The sequence below is a fragment of the Macrosteles quadrilineatus genome, unplaced genomic scaffold (assembly GCF_028750875.1).
Source record: "Macrosteles quadrilineatus isolate MER2022 unplaced genomic scaffold, UCM_ALF_1.0 Scaffold_2__2_contigs__length_208266976, whole genome shotgun sequence".
Lineage (NCBI taxonomy): Eukaryota > Metazoa > Arthropoda > Insecta > Hemiptera > Cicadellidae > Macrosteles > Macrosteles quadrilineatus.
Window position 1 is genome coordinate 23294025 of NW_026542595.1, and position 6019 is coordinate 23300043.

General features: G+C 36.1%; 1 protein-coding gene across 5 annotated transcripts in view; it reads right to left on the minus strand.

Annotated features, from left to right (window-relative positions):
* The window catches only part of LOC128985378 (desmoplakin-B-like), a 412041-nt gene that overhangs the window by 125673 nt on the left and 280349 nt on the right, over positions 1 to 6019 (minus strand). The window lies entirely within an intron of this gene.

Consider the following 6019-nt stretch of genomic DNA (forward strand, 5'->3'; position numbering starts at 1 on the left):
ATATTGACCTTGTATTCCTACAACCTGTAGTATAGGGCTCCAGTTACTGTTTTAGTGCGATGCATATTAGCAGTAAACCTCAACATCCAAAGTGAAAGGTAACTTTTGACTAAAATCTGTTCATTAAATCGATATGGGTGGGAAAAAGTCCGGGGACGGTTAAATATATATTTTTTTTTAATTAATAAAGATCAAAACTTGGTAAAGTACACAGTTACAATCATCATTTTACCCATCATTTTACAATCAAATCATTTTACCCAGCCTGCCATGTTAAACTTCCCTATCCCAAGCGTGATGTAAACAACTTCTTTATTTCACAAGTGAAGTAAAGTTTCTAAAACTCACTAGTGAAGTACGGTAATGAAACCCATTTAAATAACATTCAGTGCTCAACTTAAAAAATATATACCTCTATGGAGCCAACGACCAACGCTAGAAATCAGCTGTGCGCTTCAATTTTATTGTTATGCTTTTACAGAATTTTCTTAACCTAGCTTTTGTTTGTAAAAGAACGTTACTGTTAGAAGATGAGTGAAATGGATAGTGAAAAATATTGTACGTAACCCCCTGTATATCATCGGGTCAGGTAAAATCTTGTACGTAACATGTTTCCGCTCGCTTCCGCTAGTTGCACAACATTCACCTGCGTGATGTAAATACGCTCTTACTACACTTGTATGAGCTATTAACACATTATTCAGTGATGCGCTACACCTTCAGGGGGACGGCCCCACTAGGAATCAGGAAAAACCTTAAATTTAAGCATAGGTTGCTTTGCATATCAAATTAAAGGCCTTTACTATTAGAATACAATGCTGTAAATTTGAGCTCAAACAGACAACTACGTCAAAAATGGCAGCCCTTCAAGGGTTCAAAATAGCAGATTCAAAAAATATTTGAACGGCTGCCATTTTTTACTCAGTTGTCCGTTAACAACTGAGTGAACAACAGTGGCCGGACCGTTAAAATTTCAGTGCAGAAAGTAGCCCTTCCTCCTAATAGCCCAATACGAGGTAATTTTCTAGTTATGAGCTCAGCGGAGATATTTGACATTTTCTTGCTGATTTTTTAGTTACTAATATATTATTTTTATAACTAATATCATAGACCAATAGAAAAATATAGACTGTCAAAGAAGGTTCTGCAATGTGCCGCTAGAACGTGCTCAGTATTCATCGATTTGTTGCCGTCGTCGACTCACCATCTGTTACCAGCCATGCAAACGAAATGCTACCAATTATGAGAGCCACTTTTCAATATGGGTAAAGAAAACAGTTCTGAAATCCAGCAATTTTAACAGAAAAAACACATTTTTTTTAAATCCCCAGAACATGTTTAAAACACAGAAAAATAACAGAACAAACTCCCCCCGGATTCCGAGAATTCTCCAGAAGTTGGCAACCCTCCTGGCTCCAACTACTGTACCAGCTTGTCATGGCAACGCTTGCTAGCTCTAGACGCTGCAGGGGTGTGCGCTGAAACTACACGGACACTATATATGCTAACCGCAGCACTGCTGTTGTTCTATATTTAGTTATTTTGTATATACTAATATTCTGTACGTTTTTGTACAAACGATGAAAAACACCCTCAATCAGCTGACTAAAATTTTATAAACACAAGCAAAAATATTCCTTCCACTTAATTTTTACTAAAATACTTAAATTAGTGTTATTTATAATAGTTTTTATCAAATCTTTAACAAAATAATGCATTCTAAATTTCATCCAAGTGATCAACTTTATCTTTAAAGTAAAAAATAACAGAAGAGGATCAATACCATTGGCCTTAACCTCAATCAAGAACCTTAGAATGGGGACTGCAGAATATTTTTCAGTTATAAGAACAGAGAAGGATGGAAACTGCTTATTTCGTACTGTAAGTCAACACTTATTTCATAATCAAAATAGCCATTCTAAATTACGAACTCAAGCAGTTCAGTATTTAAATAAACATTGGGAAGAAGTAAAACCATTTGTAGTTGATGAAAGCAAAGCTTCTGAGAAAGATAAATATATTCAACTAATGAGGAATGATGGAACATACGGCACGTCCCTTGAATGCCTTGCTCTATCCCAAATATACCAACTTAATTTTCATATATACCTTCAATCTACAGAACCAAGAATAATGACAAGAACGATAGCTATGAGGAAGCCTCCAATAAAAATCTCTTCTGGTGATAACAATAAAATAATAAATTTATTATTATCTGGCAATCCTGTGTCTGGACATTTTGACCTACTTATTCCAAAATCTAAAACTTGGGAAATAGATACAGACAGCAATTATAGTGTAATAGATTCAAAAACTAATCAAAACAAATGTACTGAATGTGAGATTAGTTTCAAAAGTCATGCAAGATTCCTCAATCACTTGAACAAAGATCATTCTAAAAAAATTAATGATTCATTGACAACTCTTAATCCACCCAAACACACCGAATGCAGATCTCCTGATTATCTTTCAAAATATTTCGAAGTAAATCCAATACAATCCTCTGAGGATCAAGTACCATCTATATGGTTGCCTCGTTGGGAAAAGATCGTTACTCTTAAAAGATTGCAATATAATTTGCCAAATGGATCCATTGGAGACAAATTTGTACAATTACTAGCGGAAGAAATATTACTGCTAGCAACTGGAAAAGAAACCTCTGAAAGAGTAATATGTTTCATTGCTGTTATTTTGCAGAGAGAAAAAATGATAAAACAAACAAAAGACATCAGAAGACTAATTGATGGAAGAATTAATGAGTGGAAGGAGGAGAGGTATGATGAGCTAGTAAATGAGGCCATCCGATGCGATAGATCTTTAAAGAACAAGTGTAAAAAACTTGATGCAAATGAACAAAAACAGTTTACAGAAACTTATTTCAACAGACTTGTTCAATGTGGAAAAATAAAAGATGCATCAAGAGTAGTAAACCAAAATATGGTAGGAGGAATCCTTAATCCTAATGATTATATCGGTGACACCAACACTACAGTTTATGATTTATTAAAAGAAAAACATCCAGACCAAATAATTCCAAACAAAGATTTAATAAAACTACCTGAAACCATGAGTGAAGTTCCCAAACTAGAAAACACAGAAATAACAGCAGAGCATGTTGAGAAAGTAGCAAGACAACTTCATGGAAGTGGTGGCCCAGGAGGAAGCTCCTCAGAAAATTGGACGGATTTCTTGTTAAGACATGGAAAGAAAAGTGCGCTTCTTAGATCTTCAATAGCCTCTTTAGCCATGAAATTAAATGGAGAAATAATACCTTGGCATAAAATAAGAGCCTTAATGGCAAATAGATTGATAGCCATCGACAAATGTCCCGGAGTGAGACCAATCGGAATTGGAGAATGCCTAAGACGGATCATAGCTAAATGCATGATAGTAGCATTTGGTGATGATGCAAAACATGCTTTAGGTACTAATCAACTATGTGGAGGCCTAAAATCAGGCATAGAGGGAGCAATACATTTTATGCAAACTGTTATGGATGAGAACTTTGACAATACAAATGAATGGTGCATGATATTAGTTGATGCTGATAACGCCTTCAATAAAATTAACAGAGTAAATGCATTGTGGCAAGCAAGATTACATTGGCCTAAAGCTGCCAGATTTATTTACAACACTTATCAATGCAACGCAGACTTGATAATCCCTGGAACTAGTAAAAAACTGTTCAGCAAAGAAGGTGTCACCCAAGGTGACCCTTTATCGATGATTTTGTATGGATTAGCAACTCTTCCACTAATTCAGGAATTAAAAAGAATGCCAGATGTTTTTCAGACCTGGTATGCAGATGATTCATCTTGTCAAGGATCCCTTAATAATGTGATACAATGGTGGCAAAAACTTAAAGAAATTGGTCCAAAATATGGATACTACCCTCAAGCAAAAAAAACCAAACTAATTTGGAACCATGATTTTGAAATTCCCCAAAAAGTTATGAAACAAATGGAGGGAATTGAAGTTGTTCATGGCAGCAAGTTTTTAGGAGGCTTTATTGGCTGCGAGGAAGAAAAGAAAAAGTTTGCAACAGAAAAGATCAATGCTTGGACCCAGCGTGTTGAAAATATTGCTGGGATTGCTGAAAAACACCCTCAATCAGCCCATACTGTTGCTACAAAATCATTACAAGCAGAATGGACTTTTTTCCAGAGAGTAGTAAAAGTTGAACCAGAAATGTTCAGTCCAATCCAGCACACTATTAGAACATCACTTTTCCCCAATCTGTTTGGATTACAAGAAGGCCTATGTAAAGAAGAGCATGAATTACTTCATCTAACAGTAAAAAGTGGAGGAATAGGGATGGCTGATCCAATAGTACAATCTAAACACATATATGAAACGTCAAAAAGAGGGTGTGAAGTTCTCTTACAATCTCTTGCATTAAAAACCTCTTTTGAGTTCAGTGAGCATGAAGATGCTTTAAAAAAAGCATTAAAATTCCATAGAGAACAAAAGAAAACTGAAGAAAACAAATTATTAAATGAAAATTTAAAATATTTTTCACTACAAAGGCAAAATGTAATTCTACGAAATGCTGACCCTAAATCAAAACATGGCAGCTGGTTATCCTGTGTACCATTGAAGAAATTAAATTTAGACATGTCACCCCAAGAATTTAGGGATTCCCTGGCACTGAGATATGGTCGGACACCGATCCATTTACCAACCAAATGTGATGGCTGTGGGAAAGAATTTAATACAGACCATGCCCTTACATGTCCTGTAGGTGGCCTAATTATCAAACGACACAATGAAATTAGAGATGCTTTAGGAAACATTATGGAACAGGCATGGGGGAATTGTATCAAAGAACCCCTTATAGCAGAGAATAGAAATGCAAACGGGCCTGCAATTAAAGCTGACTTGGCATGTAGAGGGGTATGGGAGACACAGAGGGAAGCATTATTTGATATCCGTGTCGTAGACACCGATGCTCCCTCATATGCTTCCAAACCTCATGACAATGTCATACAAAATGCAGAAGAAGAAAAGAAAAGAAAGTATATTTCAGCCTGTGAAAGCCGGAATGCCTCTTTCACTCCTTTGATAACATCAGTCTGCGGAATCCTAGGCAAAGACTTTCAAACACTAATAAGAGCACTAGCTGAGAGATTGTCAGAAAAATGGGTTAAGCCTTACAGCCTGGTAGTTAATTGGATCAGAACGAGACTGACTTGCTCAATTTTAAGGGCAACAAGTATGTGCCTGAGAAGATCTCGAAAAAAATGGAGATCTGCTCGAGAATTCGAAGATGGAGCAGGCATCCAACATATTTATTGAAAGAATCAAAATTTTTTGTAATATCTGTAAATTTAGATTTATTTGTCTTGTAACTATCTATATTAAATTTCTGTGTATTGACCTACCTCACATAATTTGTTTTGGGTACACAAATTGTGTTTCTCAAATTTATTATTTGTTATAACATAAGTATATTCATACTTGGCTTAAAATACCTACATTCATATGGTTGCCATTCCTATGTGTGCAAGTCTAGATTTGTTTCAATGGATACCAAGCCTGGAGCGACAGTCCCGCGACAATGGAGTCGCAGAGCTGTCTCCTCCAAACTGGGTCCGGGAACAACGGTTGCAACAGTTGCGGGACTGTTTCCTTGGTGTGCGCACTCCAATTTAAAACAATGCTGAACATTTTGGTCGGGCAACTGTAGCTAGACTCAAAGTCACCTGTGTGCGCCTGGCCTTAGTTCCATTATTAATTTTTGTAAACAGTTTCAGTATTAAATCACATTATTTTTCGCCTAACAGTGTGTTTCATTTGATGTGTATTTTAATTTCAAATAACTAGTAGTACGCTTATTCTGCGCCTAACGGGATGAGTGAATATGAGTGCAACAATGGAAGAGTCCACCCGAACTTACTTAACGGTCTCACTAGTGAACACAATGATATTTGTATGGGCAAATCAACCAAATCTCAGTTAACAACAATCCTAAGTTCTCGTCCATTAATTAACCAAATTCATTGCTAATGTAGATGGTAGA